Raw genomic sequence first — 22,041 nt, 5'->3', positions numbered from 1 at the left:
AACAGTACTGCTGACCTTTGGCCTAATACATACACGCTCACCCTCACACTCACGCTTTCCTGTAATTGAGGTGACACCTCCACAGAGACATCTTCCTGGACCTCTCTGCTGCCCCACCACCCACAAGCCCTTCTTTCCCTCTCCTCGGTATTTACAACTTTCTTCAGCTGCCTTTTTCCCTGGATTCTTTGTTCGTGATTTCCACTCTCAACGTGGATGCAAAGTTCCAGGACGACAGAAAACGAGTTGGTCTTATTGTAGTAGAGTAGTTGACCAGGCACGGACAGTCGAGTGGATGGATGGATGAATGAATGGATGGATAGGTGGATGGATAGATAGATGATGGGTGGGTGGATGATGGACGGATGAATGCATGTGTGCGGTCCCCGGTCTGCGCTGCTGACTCTCTGGGGCCGCGCCTGGCCACGGTGAGGACGCTGCGGGGCCGGGAGGCGGCGTGGGCGTCGCCGCAGGGAGGAGGCCGGCGCGTCCCTCCTCCGGGAGCGCAGCGGCGGCAGCGAGAGCAGCGCGCACTGCAGGGCCGAGTCCCCGCCCGGAGCCAGCGCCGCGCCCCGCGGCCCCCACGCACGGCGCGGCCCGGCGGGGGCGCAGCAGACCCGCGGCCGGGACAGGGGACCGGTCCCCGGCACAGGAGGCTGCCGCAGCCTTGCGACATTCGCTCCGCGTGCCATCCCCCGGCCTGGCCCGCTCGGGACGACTCTGCACTGTGCGGGTGAGTACCGCGCTCGGGGACACGGGGTGGGACCGCGTCTCCCGGGGACCCCGTAGACACTAAAGGAGCGGAGACTCGGCCGCCGGCAGCATATCCAGTCTTGAGATCCCTTTGGGTCTCAGGGCCTCAGTTTCTCCTCGTGTTCCAGGTGAGGGGGGTGCGGGGCGCAGTGACTGAAGTTAGCAACTCCAGTGCACCGGACAAGTGCAGGACGCGGCCGGGTCTCTGCGTTTGGTTCGTTGTCTGGCCTGGGAGGAGACTCGGGAGACTCGTGCTGAATTTCGGATTGTACCCAAAGGATCCAAGAGACAAGCTGATGTCCGAAGGCTGGGGTTGTGGGTAGCGGAGGAGCGGGGCAACCCGCTGGAACTTGGGGCCCGTGGCCCAGCCTCCCCCACGTCGATTTTCTTTTGAAAAGTCTTTACTATCCTGTAGCCCGCACTGGTCCAGCTCAGGGCGCTCACTCTGGAGCTGAAACTTAACACAACTTTTCATCAGGACACTTAGACTGGGTTTCGTAGTAAGGGGAGAGCGCGCGGACCTGAGTTACTTTAGCCAGGCAGCTGTGGACTGGCCCTAGCTGCTTCAAAGCATTTCAAATAGCTCTCACGCTCACGGAGTATTAGGGAAGCAGGACTGGGAGAGGGGTTCCATCGCTAAAGCCTCTAAGTGCTTTACTCGGCAGTTGAATGTGAGATTTTCTTGCAAGGCACATAGGGCCCCCAAACCATCCCAGGGCTCAGACTTGACAGCCCTCGCTCCTTGCCTGTGGAAGAAGCAAGGCAGAGACGCTACTGCCTATCCTCCCTCCCTCTTCCCGCCTCAGTCTGAAATGCTACATAACTTTTAACGACTTTAAGTATATATAATATATAACGCGATATTATATATAAATATGTCGTGTGAGGTACAGAAGTCACTCCTGGTGGGAAGATTTAACGAAGTGAGAGAAAGTACTAGGATTTACAAACACCAGGGAAGCATTTGAATTATGTCTGAGTCGGGAGCTCCCGCCCCAAGGAAACTATAACTGGGGATAGTGGTTGTATTTGAAACCGATTCTATTAATTCCACAAGCCCTTGAAGCTAGGATGAAAGAATTTTCTATGACCAGAGCATGGGTCAGTTTGAGAGACACCAGCCCTCGGAGATGTGTTAGACCCCAACATTCACAGCTGTCCGTGGGGACCAAGGCTGGGTCTTTTCAAAAACAATCTTTGTCAAGGGTCATTGTGCCGTTTTACCCAAGGAATGCCCTCCCCTTCCCGCTTCTCTGCAGCATCTGTAAGCCCCCCCAAGCCTAATATTTCCCTGTCTTTAGACATCCTCAGACTGGGGAAAGTTAATGGGCTATTTATGTAAGAAATGATAATGTTTGGAATCTTGTTTGTGACTGAGCATAATAATGAGCTTGGATTTGAAACTTGAAAATCTGCAGTTGTGGAAAAAAAACAACAACAATGTATGAATAGATCTGAGAGAACCTGAGATGGTGCGAGTGTGTGTGTGTTTGTGTGAGTGTGTGTGTGTTTGTGTGTGTTAAACTACTTTTTAGGTTCCTATGCCCCTTTGTATCTTAGTTCACAACTCGATAAACTGTTTTATCTTCAAAGAATGTTATTTTATTCCTGTGTCTTGGCGTGCTTGTGTAACACTGCACCCAAGTATATAAAAATAACCCATAAACACATACATTATTTTCCTAGTATCAGATAACTAAACAATGTGAAGTAAAAATTAAAAGATATGTGCCCTGATTGTTTTTTAATATTACTTCGAAAAGTGCTGTTTTTAAACAACCTACGTTCTAGCATCTTTTCGTGCCTTTGTGTTGGGTTAAACACATCATGAAGAAACAGGATTTGCTGACCTGTGACAGGGTTAGCATTTGGGATGGGGGACCACCCATAGTACTGTGCTTCCAAGATGCCGAAGCCTGCTGCTTTAAATCGTGTGTAAGAGATTTCGAGTTTTGTTCCAGATGGATAAATTGATAAAATGCTAGCTGCTGTCGGGAGAGTGGAAAAGCCCACAGTAAAACGGGTCTGCGGCGTAGCCGGCCACTTTCAGAATTGGGTTGAATACGCTGTGGAGATTCTGGCAGTTTGAAAAACCATATACACAGTCCAGGCACGTCCACTTAAGATGTTTCCCCCACGACAAGATGACTCCATCCCCACAAAGAAGAAACCATTTCCTTATATTTTTTTCAGCTTTTTTTCCCCAAAGATAATTTGTGCCGGGAGTAGACCAGGACTAAGCAGCCAGCCGTCCAACTGTCACCAGCGCAAGCTGAGCTCAGGATGAGAACTCTTTCTCTGTCCCCACCACCATCACCAGATGTGTGTTGGGTGTCCTCAGCTGCGATGCCCCTTTGGAAACTCATTAAGCCAGCAATAAACTTGTCATACAGCGAAAGAACAGGCCCTCACTGAGAGCGAGTGGGGTTCCAGGGTGACCCACAACAGATGCCTTGCTGGGCAGGGAGACAGGCAATGGCTGTCAGGAAAGAAAGGGAGGGGAGAGGTCTTGCTTAGCCGGGTCAGCTGCTGAAGCCCCTGCATCTAAGATGATGATGAGAACTGGAGTTGTGTCAGGGGCTGGTCCTTGCTGGGCAGGCCTCCTGCCCATAAAGGATGCTCAGTCTAGCTTTCAGGCAGTGTCCAAAGCCCTGAGGGGTGTGTGTGTGTGTGTGTGTGTGTGTGTGTGTGTGTGTGTGTGTGTTGCTTCCTGTCACGTGGCCAGGGATACATTTACCTGACTCTCACCTGGGCACCAGATACAAAGGGAGACAGAAATTCCTTAAGGGAGAGAATTCCCTTGCCTGAGGCTTCTGAAGGGGGAGGATTGCTTAGCTTTGTGGGCCTCCTGATCTCGAGGTTTCAGGCAGAGGGGGCTGAGGGTCACTCCCAGACGCCACACTTTCTGCCTGTCACCAAGACTGAGTTCTGCTGTGGGCAGGAAACATTTCTCTTGCTGTTTGTTCTGAATAAGGGGTGGGAGGCGTTTGCCCAGAAGGAACCCTTTACAGAGGCTTAACCCTCAAGTTGAGAAAACATGGCTTGTTGACAGAACACACACACTCTCATTCCTCGCTCAGTCTCAACACTCTTCCTGATTCCAGACTCACGGACTCTGAGCACCCCACTTCCTCCTCTGCATCCAATTCAAGAGTCCCAAGCACCACACACACACGCACCACACACACACACACACACACACACACAGAGAGAGAGAGAGAGAGAGAGAGAGAGAGAGAGAGAGAGACTTCTGGTGGGACAAACAATTAGTGGAGAATTTGCCAGTGACAGTACTGGCCTAATGGTGTTTGCCTAACGCCTTCTAATCCAGGGAGGGTAAACCCTCCATCGGGGACCAAAGCTTGAAATGACAGCTGGTGGCTACAGATCGGCCTGGTCATCATAATTGACCCAAGGAGCAACTTCTCTGTAGCTGTAATTCAGGGCTAGGAAAGTACCTGCCTGGTGTACCTAGAGCTGAAGGAAGCTACGAGTGTGTGTGTGTGTGTGTGTGTGTGTGTTTTCACCTTTTTCTTCTCGCTATCAAGGAAGTGACATTAATAGCATTTTTCTCATTTATAGACCACACTTAAGACTCTCTTATAGAAGCACACATTGTTAAACCCTTTTCCCCCTTGCCCTTGGAGGGTGATGCTCAGCTTGCATGATTCTGAACATACAGAGAATAAATTATCTTCTGAAGCTGCCCTGGTTACGTTTTTGTTTCTTCTTCTTCTTCTTCTTCTTCTTCTTCTTCTTCTTCTTCTTCTTCTTCTTCTTCTTCTTCTTCTTCTTCTTCTTCTTCTTCTTCTTCTTCCTCCTCCTCCTCCTCCTCTTCCTCTTCTTCCTCCTCCTCCTCTTCTTTTTCTTCTTCTTCCTCCTCCTCTTCTTTTTCTTCTTTTTATCCTCCTTCTCCTTTGTTTTTGGTTTGGTTTTTTTTTTTGCTGTTGTTTTAAATAGAAGGGAATTATACTTGGTATTTAGAAAACAAGAATAGAAACCTTGGCACTCGTGTTCAGCCGTTTGGGTCTGGTTCTGTCAAGAAGAATAGCTGTTTATTTACGAGGGCTAATTTAATTTGTCCCTTTTATATTAACACTGTCTAGTTCTGTTCCTAAAACGAGTCAATAAATTTACCGGCAGAGGGAAGGCCCTAAACATTACGGTAGGCACAGCTCAGGTCAGCTTTACCGGAAGGCGCTGTATTGTATTGCTACGGGTGGGTGCTGGTCTGGAGTTCAATTATAAATATTTGGAGGACAAAGTAATTTGGAACAGGTGGTCTCGAGAGTCGGGTAACAGGAGCGGTTCGTCTTGGCCACTTAGAATGTTAAGGGATGCCATCAGTGTGGCCCGAATGTGGGGACAGGCAGATTTGTGGTCAGTAGGGCCTGAGGGGTGCAGCCTTGGGAGGGAAGCAGAGGGGATGTAGGGAACCCAGGGTCTCAGCCTACCGTCCTACTGAGAACAGGGCCACAGCTTCCTGCTCTCTGCCTTCTCGCAAATACAGTGCCCTTCCAACACAGATGTGCCTCCAACTCCTGGTGTTTTGATATGTGAATTTGTTCTTTCAAATCTACGCCGAAATTTGAAACAGGAATGTCAGTGTAAGATAGCGCCAACTTAAACATCTTTTAAAATGTGTGAAGAATTTAACAGAGGTTAAGAGCTATTCTGTCATAGTGTTGTGCCTGTACCATAAAACGTGTGTGATGTCAACAGCGTCCAACTTTCCCCTTCTGTCTGGTTATCTAGTAACTTTTAAAAGTCTGTGGATTCTCAGACTGGGTAACTGAGACGAACGTCTATCTGCTTGTGCTCATTCATTCAGGGAACAGTCAGCTCTTAGGGGTTGGAATTGGAATAGAAATGATGAAAGTCAACCCCTCCACCCTGCGAAGAATGAGGCTCTGGACTCCCACACGTGGAGGAACACACACTCCTTAAGCCCTCTAGAGTGGGGTTCCTGTCATTCCTCTGCCCATCTCCTAAGCAGTGTTTTTCAGACCTGAAATATACCATGCGTTAGCCAGTAGACATTTTAATTTTGTAAAGAAAAATGACGACGGCAGAGACAGCTGGGTCTGTTTCCACCATTATTGTCCCTGCAACGTGAATACTTTGGGTTTCATGGTACGGCGTAGGTTTGCCAAGAAAGAAAAATCACAGCAGGAAACTATGTGAAAACATACACACTTCTGTTTAAAAAATGGGAAAAACACGGGCAGATTCTGCATGGTAATTGCTTTAACGTGAGTTTTAAATGTCATTGTTTGGCTTAGGTCAAAAAAAAAAAAAAAAGTCCCTCTTAGCTGCTTCTTAGGAAGGCGCGGTTACCAGATCTCGCACCTTTAAGAGGCTCTGAGAGAGAACCACCTTCCAGGTGTAAACACTCCGTGGTTTGGGGGCTGTACAGGCCTTTAAATTTTTAAAAAGGTTACTTAGATATCGATTTTATTTTCTTGACCCAAATGAGAAAACACGGGGAATTCTCCATAGCTTTTTACAGGCTGCTAGGACGAGAAGAGAAGCCAAACCAACGTGTATTAGGTCATAGGCTCCAAGTGCATACATAAGGCACTGAAGGTCACCAAAACAGGGCAAAACCACCGGCACTCTCTCCGGAGCCAAGTCTGAATTCCTGCCTGTTAGACGCTTTGGTTGAATTGGACACAGAAGAGGGTGGGGGCAGGGAGGGTGCTTCTGCTCTTGACTTGATCTGTGCTCTCCCAGGAGCAGCAAAGACGCCTTGTGGTAAAAAGGAGTCAGAGTCTGGAATGGCGGTCTCCTCGGGACGTTTTTCACCGTTCTAGAGAAAAATTGGGTTCTGGGTTTGTCCGTCACCACTGATAACTCCTCCGGATGTTCAGATCTGTGAGAATCAGAGACTAAAGTGCCCTGGGGTCTCCTGATCAGTTTTCTAGCGGTGCTCACTTTGTGGTTGAAATAGTAACAGTTTCCCATATCTTTCTTTTTTGTTTCTGTGATTTTTTAAATGTGGGGAACACAGTGCGAAGACAAGCCCTTGCCTTGCCTTCCTGAAATCCACAGAGAGTGTATCTTCATGGCCCTGACTTTGGTACCAACCTAGGTGCTGATGGGAATTCCACCGAGGGATTAAGCCTCTTCTGAGAGACAGAAAAGGTGTCGGCCCAAAGAAGTTGTTTGTTTTTGTGGGTGTGCACTATTTACACACATGCCGACTTTTTGTTTAGGAATGTTCTAGCTCCGTTTATCTCTCCAGCAAAGGACTGAGGACCCACTCGGTGGGGAAGGGGTAGGTTCAGGGGAGGATCCTGTCCTTCTGGCCTTTTTCATCACTGAGAAGGCAAGGGGGGAAGTTCAGGCTGGCTGCTCTGCTGGGATGCGTGGTCTCAAGTGGCAAAACAAGTTGTGACTTGTAGCCATGTTGCCTAAGTTTTGGCCCCAGCCAGCCGTGACAAAGAATGAAGCTGAGGGGATTATTCACCTCCGGTCTGTGAAGATTCTGAGTTCAGGTGCGCTTTCCTCTTACTGAGGAGACTGAACCCCACCCCACCCCCAGAAGCTAGCGAGTGGGATACGGAGGGAAGGGAAGGGGGACGCATGGGGGAAGGATGCCTTAGTCTCAGCAGATGTCTGAAACTCATGGGATGTCTCCACACTGCTCAGACATCACAAGAAAGGGACTGGCACAGGGACTGAGATGCAAACCTGGGAGGCAGAGGCACGGGGAGGGTAACTGGTGGTTTGATCCAGGGTGGGGTGTTTTCTGACCCCCCCCTCCCTGGGACCCTCAGGGTAACTTTTAAAACTTGCTTTGGAAACTTTGTCTGCCTTTTTAAAAATATTTTTTCCAGTGAAACATTTTTTTTTAAAGTGTTGCCAGTGCCAGAGTCGCTGGCAACAGCCAATTGCCCCTGTTTATTGAAGATGTGCTCTGTGCCAGGAGCTACACTTAAGAAATATTTCGCTTTGTTTCTGGATAGAGAAGGCTGTTATTATCTCCATTTTACAGATGGAGACGCATGGTCAGAGTCCTACAGCCTGTGCCAGAGGCAGAATTATGTCCAGTTCTGATCCTGAGCCCCTAGAACAGGCAGATTCCCTGTAGGCCCTGGAGAGGCAGATTTTAAAGTCAGTCCCCCTGTGTTGCTTTATGGGTATTCGTGGGGAGTCAGAATAGAGGGCTCAGAAGAGGAAGAGGATGCTATACTCACAGAGCCTTGGCTCCTGCCCTGTGGAAGCCGAGGCGTGTTTGGAGCAAGAGGCTGTTGAAGCCTGCAACCTGGCTGGTCTGTAACCCTGCAGCTGGCTGTGCCCAGGTGCAGTCACACTACGATGACCTCAGTGTTACTACTGGGACTATGCAGCCCACGGAGCCTAACACACTGGCTGTGGCCCTTGAGAACAAAATGTGTTGACCCCTGACCCATTGCAGTATGGCAGGATAAAGTCCATTGACAAGAGGGTGTGTGTTGAGTATTTCATAAACCATTCCAAAGACACGCTGTGTTTCTTGGAGCCTTTGTTCTTGTTCTTGTCCTTACCCTAGTGACACTTCCCTGTCTAGGGTCAGAGAGACAGATAGACAAGAACAGGACTCCAGTGTCCTGGAATTGTATCTCTGTCGTGGTCCTGATGATCCTGGGGTAGATAGAAGGTATTGCTGTGACTCCTGGACCTTTCTCCAGAGCTTCCTCCTGCTCCCACAGCAGATGAAGGAGAAGAGATAAAAGCAATGCTGCAGAGGCTCATCCCGAGGAGCCCAGCTCAGCGAGTGTGGGGTGCCAGCTTCTGTGCCCCAAAGTGCACTAGGAATCCATGGGATACGCCCTGACAGTTGCTCGCTCCTCCTCTAGAAAATGGCATGGGATGGAGGGGGAGAATTAGCTTTTCCTAAATGGGAGCTTTGCCGGTCATATGTGTGTGTATGTGTGTGTGTGTGTGCGTGTGTGTGTGCATGCGCGTGCGTGTGCACGCGCGCGTGTGTGTGATATTAATTAGATTAATATATTAATATGATATAGGATAAATATAATAAGATTTAATAATATAATTAGTATAAATACATATTCTTAAGTACAGTGGAGATTGGGAGCAGAAACTATGGGCTGGTGAAGTTGATCACCGCACAGCATTTACCCACCCGTCAGTGTCCCCAATTGCACAACAGGGATTATAAAGCGCCTTTCTGTAGAGATTAAGTTAATATGACAAAGTGTTTGTACCAGCAGTGGGTGGAGCTCGAACGATGACCAGAGCTAATCCTGCTATGATCATGAATCGCAAGCTGTGTGTCCTGAGGTTGATGACTTAGGTCGTTGTGCCTCAGTTTCCCACTCTGTAAAATGGGACAGGATACTGTTAATGAGGATCTTCGCCATCAGCTGTGGTGAAAATGTAAAGATGTCACTGGCAAGAGGCTCAGCTTTGTGGTCCTGCTCATTTAATAAGCCAGCTGTAAGGATGACAGGGCGTTGCACTGGAGGCCAGCAGGGTGCCTGGCAACAGCGGATCTGTGTGGTGAGAGCGTGGGCTGTGGTTGAGAGCACAGGCCCCAAGACTCAGACAGAGCTGGTGTGAATTTTGGCCACTGGTGGTGCCCTTGCCCTGCCACCTCTGGGCACAGTTGCTGTTCCTGAAAAGACTGAGCATGTTAAATGAGGTGGCACACATTCACAGGGCGTTTGGCACATAGTAAGCACTCAATAAATGGTAGCTTGTATCATTATCACCCCGACTGCACGCTGCACCCGCACCCCCAAGAAAGCACAGGTCACGGATAAAGCTTAATTTGAAAATAAAAGAACACATTTTTAAACTGCCAAATAGACTTAAAATAATATTCATTAAACAAAATTAAAATATTCTATTAAAGCCAGACTTTGGGCTCAGACCAAATTTTTATAACCCGAGCTTAAAGGCCAGGGAGTCCTCTCGCCACAATGGGGACATTGTGACTGAGCCCAAGACTTCAACACAGCTATTGAATGTCTTTGAAATGTATGTTTTCCCATTTAAATGAAAGGGAAGTCACAAGAAGAAGAAGAAGAAAAAAAAGAGGTTCTTGCTCTATTTAACAAACCGGTAAGGAGCTGAAAAAGAAAACAAAAGATATTCTCCTAATGCCAAAGGCACATGGCGGCTCCCTGGGGCTTACTAGCCAGCTAGTGCCACCTCACCAGCCCTCTGTGGTTCCACCTCAGAGTGATCCAGACTTCATCACCTCTCTGAGCTGAATCTCAGCCACGTTCTTGCGCAGACTTTACAGACAGTGGAGTGAATACATTGTTGACAGTCAAGACCTGAGAGCCGGACTGCCTCTGTTCAAAGCCTAGTTCTGCCTCACTTTCCCCTCTCGCAATGCTGATAACCTACGGGTTCAGGGGGGCTGTTGTAGGAAAGCGTCAGAGGTTTTCTCTTTTGTTTTCCTTGGAGCATGAAGCATCCCTGGGCTTTGGAATGTTGAAGAATGAAATCTCGAGGGAATTAGAGGTTGAGGTCATCTGGATATTCAGAGAAGGGCTGGGCGAGTTGTAGATTTAAAACCTTACCAAGTTTTCATGTGCCATGCATTTCCACAAAGAGTTTGATCATCTTCCCAAAAGTCCTTATGATGGGGGCTGGAGAGATGACTCAGGGGTTGAGGGCACTGGCTGCTCTTCCAGAGGACCTGGGTTTGGTCCCCAACTCCCACCTGGAGACTCACAACTGCCTGTCTCTCTGATTCCAGGTCAGGCACCCTCTTCTGGCCCCTGTGGATATTGTAAGCACATGGTGTATTTACAAGTAAATGCTCTTACATGGAAAACAACAACAACAAAAACCCAGCATCAACAAAAAACCAGCGAACCAAAAAAAACCCTTGTTTGTCCGTACCACAATTGGAGAGACTCATGGAAGGTTTTTGTTGTTTTTGTTTTTTATTTTTTTTGTTGTTGTTGTTGTTAAATCAGCCAGGGTTTATGTGGCATTTAAGAACCAATACATTTTTCTTAGAAAAAAAAATTGTTTCTTTGGGACCAGGCATGTGGCACACACCTCTGATCCCAGCACTTGTGAGGTAGGTGGGTCTCTGTGAGTTCCAGGACAGCTAGAGCTACACAGAGAACCACCATATGTATGTGTATGTATATATATATATATATATATATATATATATATATATATATATGTGTGTGTGTGTGTGTGTGTGTGTGTGTGTATGACAACAAAGAAAAAGAAAGAAGAAAGAAAGGAGGGAAGGAGGAAAGGAAGAAAGGAGGAAGGCAATACTTTATTCCAGGCATGTTGGAATATGGAGCACTTGGGAGGCAGGGACAAGAAGTACTGGATTTTGGGGCTATCCTAGGCTCTATAGCAAGAGCATAGAGGGTTTTTTTTTTTTTTGGTTGGTTGGTTTTGGTTGGTTTTTGTTGTTCCTGTTGTTTGTTTTTATATGTAAGAGCATTTACTTACAAATACATCATGTGCATACAGTATTCATAGATATGTATACACACAAGAAAAAAACCAAAAACGAGGAAAGAGGAAAGAAAGGGAGGAAGGGAGGGAAGGAGGAAGGCAGAAAGGAAGAAAGGAAATACTCTAATCCAGGCATGGTGGGATATGTAGTGCTTGAGAGGTAGAGGCAGGAAGCACTGGATTTGGGGGCTATCCTAGGCTCTATAGCAAAACCCTGTCTCAGAAAATTGAAATAAAATAAAACATTTTATCCCTAAAAATCTCCCCAAAATACAAGACTCCCGTACTATTGAGATTTGCCGTTCTGCACTCTGGGGCATACAATGAAGTGCATCAGGTGCCCGAAGCTGTCAGTAATGGCTGTCCAGGCCTACAACCACGACTGCTCTCATCTGAGTGAGCAGTTGCATGGTACATGCGTACATGTGTGTGTGGCCCAGCTTTGGGCACATACAGTGTTGGCTGCAATAGTCTGAACATTTCCCTGGGAAAGACCCCGCCCTGAATGGTTGCCGACACAAGCTCATCTCTGCCTCATGCTAACTGTCACTATTATAGATGAGCCAAGGGCAGGAACCGTGGCCATTCAAGCACACAGAGCAGGGGTCAAGCCAGGCTTTGTGTGGGAGAGCTGGGTCTAGAGGTATGTTTCCTGATTGCTAGACTGCCCGGCCTCTAGCACCCCAGAAAGAAGTCAGCTCCTGCCCCGCCCCCAGACTTAACTGTGTCATAGACAAACTAGTTAAAGTTAAACTAGTTAAACTAGTTAGACAAACTGTGTCTTAGACAAACTAGTTAAAGGTGTGCAGAGAGGTAAAAGTTCTTTAGTCACAATTTTGTAGTTAAAAAATAATCAAATTGCATTTGTGGGTGTGGGTCTCCTATGGGGAGGTCAGGGGACAGCTTGTGGGAGTCAGTTCTCACCTTCTTCTGCCTCGGGCATCATAGGAGTTGAGCCTTCCCCCACCTTTCCCCACAAAGCTTCATTTGTGTTCTCTCCTGGCCTCAGGTTCACCACGGTGTGGGTGGGGATCGGTGAGCTGGGGTCTGACGCCATCTACCTTGGCCATACACTGGGGTTCACTCTGAGGAGTGAGTCATTACGCAGGTTAGCTCCTGTGCGAAAGCCGTGCGCATTTACACAAATCGATGCTGAATGGTTGCTGCACCCAATCCAGATGCTGACAGTGAATGTGAAGGCCAAGGCTGCTCTGGTGTGTGCAGTGCACACGCTCCAACGGCTATGTGAGGTAGCAGATGCCGTTCCTGGGGCGCTGACGGGCGGTTTATTGTTTCTGTCAAGTCTGATGCGCTGTGAGTAACCGTGCAAGCTGTGTGTTTATCCTGAAGTCTCCGTGGGATGCTTTATACCAATGCCAACCACCCAACAAGATTGTGCCTCACTGCAGTGATTCAAGGGCCATGATGTCACCCGGCCAAGGGGATCTTTAGGCTCCATTGCAATCTCACAGGGTGTGGTTGTGTATGCAGTCTGTCACGGATGGAAGCATTATGATAACTGCGCTTGCTGGTCTGGCAACCCTGGGGCTGCCTCAGTTTCCCTCTTGATCAAGTGATGGTAATGGAGGTCACAGACATGTTCTGTGCTGGGAGACAGCCAACCCACAGCAGTTGTTAGAGGTTGTTGATTACCTACTGAGGAAAAAGAACATCAGCCATGGGAATCCTGGTTTTCTGTTGGACATAAATGTTCCCAGGCTCATTTAGGGGTGAAAAGTGGGAAAGGACCTGGGGTACAGAAACGACTTGGAGAGGAGCTCAGATTCTTAGGCCTGGCTAAGGCCAATGCCAAGACTCTTGCTTCTGACTCCCTGTCTTAGTCAGGCTTTCTATTCCTGCACAAACATCATGACCAAGAAGCAAGTTGGGGAGGAAAGGGTTTATTCGGCTTACACTTCCACATTGCTGTTCATCACCAAGGAAGTCAGGACTGGAACTCAAGCAGGTCAGGAAGCAGGAGCTGATGCAGAGGCCATGGAGGGATGTTCTTTACTGGCTTGCTTCCCCTGGCTTGCTCAGCCTGCTCTCTTACAGAACCAAGACTACCAGCCCAGGGATGGCACCACCCACAAGGGGCCTTTCCCCCTTGATCACTAATTGAGAAAATGCCTTAAAGTTGGATCTCGTGGAGGCATTTCCTCAACTGAAGCTCCTTTCTCTGTGATATCTCCAGCTTATGTAGGGTTGACACACAAAACCAGCCAGTACACTCCCCCTGCCCTGGCTGGACGTTCCCAGGAGTCCTCTATAGGGATTGAGAGTCAGAGTCCCTGCGGATGAGTGGCCACAATGAGAAACTGAGGCATGGGCGGCCCTAGCCTGTTGTTACACAGTCAGAGTAGAGACTTCGCACTTTCTCCGAGGACCCAGCTGCTGGGACTCACTGAAGAGTCTCTATTCACTTCCTGCCCTCGGCTTCCTATTGTAGAAAATGTTTTTCTCCGAAAATTTCTACCTTACTTCTAATGAACTTAATGATCAGCTATTTCTTACCTCCCTCCCTTACCCAGCCTGCATCCCATTTCTTCTGAATGAAAGTTGCATTCATCCATACATTCAAACACATGTTTTGAGTACCTACTGTGTGCCAGGTTTTACTCCAGAGGAGGATACTGTTAAGAATTTAAAAAAAGCTCTGGGCCTGGAGAGGTGGCTCAGCGTGTGAGCATGAAGACCTGAGAGCTGATCCCTAGCCTTTAGGTAAAACCCTAGGTACAGTACTGGGGGCGGAGACAGGATCCCTGGGACTCCCGGGCCCAGCCAGTCTAGCCAATCAGGGAGCTCTAAGACAATGAGAGACCCTGTCTTAAAAAAGAAGGTAGAGAAACTGGTAGAAGGCACTGGATGCTGGCCCCCATGTGCATACATGTGCCACACACACACACACACACAGCACCATGAGGCCAAGCACACAAGCTATCCCTCAAAGAGTTGTAATTAAATAAAAGAAACAATGTAACAGAGGTGTGTGAGTGACATAAAATGTCACAGGGTGACAAGCCTATGGGGTGGGAGGTTAGAGCCCAGCGGAGGGAGACCTCATGAGTCTAGGGCTGAAGGAGAGACAGCAGTCTGCTAGAAGAAGCCCTGGGATTCAGTGTGGGTAGAGCTGCAGGGATGAGGTCACAGCAGAGGGGCCCTGCTCAGAACCTATTCTGTCTCAACCAGCTGAAATAAGAAATGGTGTATCTAGACATGAGTTTTTAAAACACACACAAAGCTTAACTGGGTGTGGTGGTGCACGCTTTTAATCCTAGCACTTGGGAGGCAGGCAAATCTCTGAATTTGAGTCCACCCTGGTCTACATAGTGAGTTCAGGACAGCCAGGGTTATGTAGACAGTCTCTCTCTCTCTCTCTCTCTCTCTCTCTCTCTCTCTCTCTCTCTCTCTCTCACACACACACACACACACACACACACACACACACACACACACACACAGAGAGAGAGAGAGAGGCTTAGTCTAACAGGGATGGGCTGCTCAGATCAGCCAGAGAGGGACTGGGGTGTGCCAATTAGTCCAGGAACAGGCCCCATCTGCCAGGTGTTTTGATTTTCCAAAAGACACTGCAACCTTGATTTTTATGGGAAAGGTCCTGAATTTCCAGTCCCAATGAGGAACCCCTTTGTGCTCCTCTGTGCACACATGACAGGTCCTGGGCATCTCATTTCAGCCAACAGACCCTAAGCTTCACTCTCCCCCTCTGTCCAGATTTCTTTTTTTTTTTTTTTTTTACTAAATCCTGACCAAAAGGATGCCAAAAGATGTTAAATGTTGTTTCCAGGAAAAAGCAGGCCTCAGGCCTCCCGGGGCCGGACAGTCTTCCAAGGAGCAATCAGCTCTCCCCCGCTTTATGTGTTTCTCAGGAGTTTCCCTGATCACGGCTCATCACGGATAACAGCACAGTGGTCCAGGTCTATCCCCCGGGCTCTCCTTCCATTCAGGAAGATGATGGTTATGTCATCTGGGGTTGATGGAAGAGGGGTAGGATGTCTGCAGGTTTCATAAGTGGGTGTCAGCCACCGTGTAGAACAGCAAATAACAGTGTGGCGAAAGGGCCTGGGGGGATGCCACTCAAGAAGGAAGGCTGAGGAACTGGGTAGGGGTGGGTGGCAAGGTAAGGAATATGCTTGGAGCTTGCATAGAAGTGTTCATGCCCAGGCTGGCAGTAAAGCCAGTGTCTTTCTTCCTTACCCCAAAAGACTCCTTGAGCAAAAGCCCAGCTAACGTCCAGCCCAGCGTCCCTTAGCTGTGGAGATTGTCCTGGGTGTAAGAGATGGGCATCTTTTGAATTGGCTCACGGGGGACGGGGAGGGGGATTGGATACAGAGGAAACATTGACCCAGGAAACGAGGCATTGTGGGGATCTGGCTTCAGGTGCAGCTGGGTCAAGAGCTCATGTGTAGTCATAGGTCGTCTTCATCCATCCTTTACTGTCAGCTTCAGCACCAGGGAGGGAACAGGAGAGAGAGGTAAGTTCAATAGCAGTTGTTAGAGGAGATGGGTGCCCAAGCTCCCCGTGGCCCCCCAACCCTATTACTGCACACTTGTAGACATGCCATCCCACAATTCTCCTGGTTGCTAGGTTGTTTATAAAATGTGTCATTTGTCCAATGCAGGATGGGACCTCTGTGTCTTCTCCTCACTGTCCAAATGCTCTTGTTAGGCAGAAAATTGCCGGACAGACAAGCTACTATGGGGCCCTTCGCCGGCCTATTCACTCACTCCTGAAGGACTGATACTGGGTCTTCTTTTCTTATGGTGCTCGGTATAAACTTGGGACTGGATATTTGAAGAGCTCTAGGCCTTCTGAGGGACCTTGGGAAGCAGCCAGGGAGATGCCCAAGGGCTGAAGTATAGCCGCACACGCCTGAGGGCCGAGTTCAGATCCCCAGGTTTTGTGTAAAGCTGGACAGGTTGGCGCATGTCCACAACCCCAGTGCTCTATGGCGAGGTGGGAGCTGAAAACAGAGCACCCTGAGAGCTTGAGGGCTAGCCTGAGACACATGGAAATGAACAAGAGAGATAGCCTCAGACAAGGTAAAAGACAAAGACCAGCCATGAAGGTTGTCTTCTGATTTTAATCCATGTGCTATGGCACGTGCATATCTGCAGACACACACACATGTACACACATGCACGCACACACACACACACACACATGCACACGACTCAGTATACCCAGGCATAGCACAGAAGGGAGATGCAGGATAGGCTCACATCCCTGAGTCTCTGGTATTCAATCTTCCTTCCCTTCTCATAGTTTTGTGCCCTCTGTCTCTGTCTCTGTCTCCGTCTCCGTCTCCGTCTCCCTCTCCCTCTCCCTCTCCCTCTCCTCGCTCTCTCTCTGTCTCCCTCTCTCCCCCCATTTCTCTCTCTCTCTCTCTGTCTCTGTGTGTGTGTGTGTGCATGTGTGTGTGTGTGTGTGCTGTGTGTGTGTGTGCTGTGTGTGTGTGTGCTCTGTGTGTGTGTGTGCACTGTGCCTGTAGGCATTGTGTATGCCATGATGTGAATGGAAGCCAGAGGACACTACATGAAGTCATTTCTCTTTTCTACCCTTTCCTGGGCTCCAGGGATCAAACCCAGGTTCTCACACTTGTACAACAAGCACCTCAAAGCCCGCCTCCTTTTCCTGCCCTGTTTTTAAGGGATGGGCTCTCATGTCTACACATGCGCTCTGATGCATGGAGGCCCACAGCCCCCGTGTGTCCAGCACCACCACAGGTTGGTACTGACTTAGCCTAAGTGAAGATAGTTGTCCTTGCTGTGACCTTGGCTGGCAGTGGTGGTTTTGAGTTGGCCAACTGACTTAATCATGTGTGCATTTGCTAGCCATTGAGCCTATTTACAACTGCCTGCCTAGAATGTTCTCGAAGGAATTTGGCATGACTAAGAGGGTCAATCTTTTTAAGGAATTCATGGAGCCCTTCTTAACTAATAGCTACAAGAGGCCTCCGTGGGTGCCCCCTTTCTAAAGCTGGACCCTTCAGCGAGGCTGCAGTATGGGGTGCAGGCAGTGACTGAAGCTTGCGAGAAAATGAATGCAGGGACCAAGTGACCTTCGAGTATGTCCAGCTCTGTCCTTATGAGCTGCAGCTGAGTGGATGTACCCCAAGACAGGCTCAAAATGTTGCCCTGCTATGTCCTCCCAGCTCTAAATCAACTCTGCTATGATAACTGGCTGGCAGGGGTGGGCCCTGTGAAAGGGAAGGGGTCTCTAAGTTAAGTTAACAAAGGTGGCTACTTCCATGGATTCTGGGGAACCGGCTTTCTGGAAACCAAAGGCTGGCTCTGGTTTGAGACCTCTGGTCTTTTCTGATGGGAATCTTCCCACTGTGGCTGATGTCCAGATACAAAAGGTTTAGCTGCCCCTCTCAGACAGGCCACACCATCATCGGCAAAGAAAGGTTCCCTCAACGCTGAGGCAGAAGTGCACACACAACACTCAGGGTGGGTTGTGGCCTAGTGCATTCTGGAATAGCCAGGAACTTGCTGGAGCAGGCCAAGTGGGGGATGTCGGGAAACGGACATTCCAGGCCCTAGCTGGTTCTTGGCTTATGCTCTAAGCAAGATGAGAACCATTGCAGGGCTCCAAGCCGAGCATGGACAGAACATGGGGACCAGGAGACCTCAGAAGCTGCACAGGGTGTGACACAATGGGCCAGTCACTGGAGGAAGGAGCAGGTGCCTCTAAGTGTCCAGTTCCAAACCAACTGGACATGCTGCGGTCTCCTTCATCCTCACAGCAAGACATTGTATTGTTCCACTCCAGGGAATATGTGACAGTCATCCGCCAAGCTTAAACAGTATGACTAGGATAGCTGTCGGGACAGGCCTGCTGGTGCAGCCGCCACATTGCCATCTGCCTTGCTGCCTAGCTTCCTGGGTTCTCCCAGGCCCGTTCCAACTCTCCGTTTTGAGAAACTGAAGTCAGAGAAACTACAAACGACCCCACATGTCACTGAGGCTCCACATCTCCTTGCCACAGAGAGAGCTGCCCAGCAATCAAGTCCATGCATATATGGGGTTACCAAGTCAGATCCATCTTAGACCTCATAGGGAATATATTCCTATAGAACTGGCAGGGTACAATGGGAAGATGATTGGCAGGGTGGAAATCCAGACCTTCTACTCAATGGCCTCATCTGCCTGAGCCTCAGTGTTCCCATCTGTGGAGTGGGGCCATCCCCTTAAATGAGGTCACAAGCACATGGTGCTTAGTGCTCACTGTGCAAGACCCATAGTTTTTAATACTGCGCAAAAGAAGCTATTACCATTGTTGTTCAAGATGGGGACTGGGAAGGAGGCTTGAATGGTAGCCAAAGGTTGACTGATATTCAGGGCAGGGGTGGGACAAGGGGCTTGGGGCACATTGTACTGGAGAGCTCTGGGACTTGGCCTTGTCAGTTCTCTGTCCCTCGTCCTGGAGGAAGGAGGCCCTGACTGGGTGTGTGCCCCTCTCCAGGAGACCTGCCGTGGCCCTTGCAGCACCCCAGCTCCCAGAGGAGCCAGCAGCAGCCGGGCTGCAGCCCTGCCTCGCTCTGTCTGTGTCTGCGGAAGGCAGAACGGCGTGTACTCACACAGCAAGCAAATCCCCAGATGCGGCCTTTCCGGCTGCCACGTTCTCCCTCATGAAATTCCTAACTTGGTGTGTTGTGTTTTTCTAAAAACACACCCACGGCCTCCAAAAACCTCAGCCGGGGAAGGGGAAACATTTCTGGTTGAATTACCGGTTTTTGAAATGGTGTCAGATTATGCCCCCTCTGGTGGCCTGGATTCACCATTCTTTCTATCAACAGCCTTTCCGAGGGGCTGGGCTGGTAGATCTCATCTAGGCCAGCTCCCCCAAACAGATACGGAAACTGAGGCTGAAGGAGGCCGAGGATTCCTCCCAGACCACATGCAGGTCTCCAGACCCCAGGTCTGACTTCTTCTTTAACCCTAGGTCACAAGGATGAGCTGAGGCCACCTTTGCCCCACAGACGTGCTTGCTTTGGCCTGAGGGGGTTTTGATTTGTGCAAGTTGCCAGCATTTAAAACTCAGGAGATTCCATATTAAAAAAAAAAAAAAAAAAAAAAAAAAACGAGTTTCTGGCTACTCCCGGGCCCTTGGGAGATCTGCCAAATGAGGTGACAATTGGGGACTCAGTGACTGCCTTTCCCTGGAACCCACCCTGTCCAGCTTACCTAAGGCTCCAGCTAGACTGCCATCCCAGAGTCCCCTCGCTTGGCTCTCCCGGGATAGCAGAGTTTTTTCTTGTTTGTGGTACTGGGGATGGGACTCAAGAACCCACACACGGTGCCGCCAAGCTGTACCCCCTGCCTAGTTTATTTTGAGACAGGATCTTACTAAGTTGTCCAGGCTGGCCTTAAACTCAGGATCCTCCTGCCTCAGCTTCTCTAGTGCCTGGGATTACAGGTCTGTCTTCAACTTGTATGTTTGTAAGAGACAGCAGCCTTGTTAAAGGCTAGCTAAGAGAACTTTCTTCATGGCTCTGTGTGTGTGTGTGTGTGTGTACTTGATATGCAGCAGTGTGGCATGTCAGGAGAAGCCTCCCACCCTTCTCCATCCCTCTGTTAGGCTGCTGGCCTCCCTCTGCCAGCATGATGCTCACCCCTGTGCACGGCAGCCCTACCGTTTCCTGAATTAAACGTAAGTTGACCTAAATCTGCCCTGCTTGTCTGAGACTTGAGAAGCTATTAAACCAAATTAAGGCGCTCAAAAAAGTTGAAATAATCTTTAATTGCCCTAGAGAAGGCCTGCCTGATTGTTAGGGAGCATGGGTGTGTGTATGTAGGAGTGTGCAAGCATGAAAAACTATACTCCGGGTGTGCGCGTGTGTGCATGAGTGTGTGAGAGTGGAGAAGAATACCTCTGTGTGTGTGTGTGTGTGTGTGTGTGTGTGTGTGTGTGTGTGCTTGTGTGTGTGTGTGAATGGACGCCAGAATGTGTGGGAGAGCATGAACTGTACTACAAGGGAACACATACGAATGAGAAGGTTAGTGAAGGAAAGGCATGCTCTATACATGCATGTTGGATGTGTGTGTGTGTGTGCACACATGCATAGGCCTGTACAGTGGTTTGGTGACATTACCATTTTTTACACGTGTTTTGTTTATTTTTGTGTGTATGTGTGGAACAGTGGATGCCATGGTGCTCTGTGGAAGCCAGGGGTCACCTTGTGGGAGTCAGTTTTCTCTTTCACTGTCTGGGTTCTGGGGACCGAACTCAGACTACAGCAAGCCCATTTATGTGTGGAGCCATCCTGCTGGCCCAATGGCTTTTCTTTTTCTAGGTGCTATGGATGGGTCCCAGGGCCTCTGCACATGCGAGGCAACTGCTCCACCATTGAGCTACACCTCAGCTTCTTTGCCTTTTTTTTTTCACATTGTACTTTGAGACAGGATCTCAACAGATTGCCTTAAACTTGTATGAGCTTGTTCTATTACCCAGGCAGGATTTGAACTCTAGGTCCTCCTTCCTCACCCTTCTTAGGACCAGGATGATAGCCCTGTGCCACTGGCCCAGTTGGCATGACTTCTTGCAAGCATATCCAGCCTACGGTCCATGGGCTGCCTGTGCCCCAGGGGGCCCTGGGTGCTGCTCAACACAAATTGATACATTTACTTAAAGCATTATGAGCTTATTTTTATGGATCTTGAGTGTGAATTTTGTAGAAGCCAGTCCCGTGCTGCAGTGTTCGAATGGTTCGAATGGATTAGACTTATCTGACATGGTTTCTTCACCTCCAGTGATGGAGAGGTAGACACAGCAGGGTGTCTGGAGCTCACTGGCCAGCCAGGATGGATGAATCAGCAAATGTCAGCTTCACTGAAAGGCCTAGAGTGGTTTGAATGAGAACAGCCCCCACAGGCTCATATATTTAAATGCTTGGTTCCCCAGTTGGTGGAACTGTTTGGGAAGGATTAGGGGGTGTGGCCTTGGAGGAGGAGGTGTGTCACTGGGGATGGGCTTTCAGGTTTGCAAAGCCCATATTAGGCGCTGTAGCTCTCTCTCTCTCTCTCTCTCTCTCTCTCTCTCTCTCTCTCTCGCTCGCTCTCTCGCTCTCGCTCTCTCGCTCTCGCTCTCTCGCTCTCTTGCTCTCTCGCTCTTTCTCTCTGTCTCTTGCTTATGGATCAGATGTGAACTCTCAGCTGCTGCTCCGCTACCATGCCAGTCTGTCATGCTCCCTGATATGGTGATAATGAACTCACCATCAGAAATTATAAGTAGCCCCCAATTAAATGCAATCTCCTATAAGTTGCCTTGGGCATGGGGTCTCTGTATAATAATAGGACAGTGACTAAGAAGGACCCCCTTCTCAGAAAATGAGATATAGGGGAGATTAGAAAGACTGGACATTGACCTCTGCCTGCCCTCACACACGCACACATGTGTGTCCACACATGATCACATACAACCCATACCCATATAAATAAATAGTCAGTATATAAGCCAACAGGGCAGGGTGCCAGAGCCAAGTGGTAATGAGAAGCTAGGAGCTGGGACAGACACACACTGCAAAGGCTAGCTCAGTGGAGAATCCATAGCCCACCCTAAATAGAGGTAGGGTCAAGGAGTGGGCTCTTGCATGCTCTTAAAGGGTCTCCACCCCAGTGGCTCCTTAATTTCAGATAGAAAACATAGTCATTATTTGGTGGGGAAGATACTCAGCCTGGGATCTGGAAAACTGTACCATGCTTGGCTGTGAGGGTGACGGATGGGATGCCCCAAGGAAGCCACACATCACCTATGATGTGTCCTGAGAAAGGGCACAGCTCAGAGTCTGATCCCTAGGGAAGAGAAGACACTAAAGGACA

The 22,041-nt window shown here is 49.1% G+C and overlaps 1 protein-coding gene across 1 annotated transcript in view; it reads left to right on the top strand.

Moving 5' to 3' along the window:
* Nucleotides 1-472: 472 nt before the first annotated feature.
* Nucleotides 473-22,041, top strand: part of Eya2 (EYA transcriptional coactivator and phosphatase 2) — a 170,564-nt gene continuing 148,995 nt past the window's right edge. The window contains exon 1 of the mRNA XM_021149209.3: nucleotides 473-733. The gene's annotated coding sequence lies outside the window, so the exon portion shown is untranslated. The remainder of the gene's footprint in view (nucleotides 734-22,041) is intronic.

Source organism: Mus caroli, unplaced genomic scaffold (genome assembly GCF_978045245.1).
Source record: "Mus caroli unplaced genomic scaffold, Mus_caroli_1 scaffold_2, whole genome shotgun sequence".
Taxonomy (NCBI): domain Eukaryota; kingdom Metazoa; phylum Chordata; class Mammalia; order Rodentia; family Muridae; genus Mus; species Mus caroli.
Note: the sequence above shows the minus strand (reverse complement) of the source record. Positions and strands in the feature narration are given on the sequence as shown.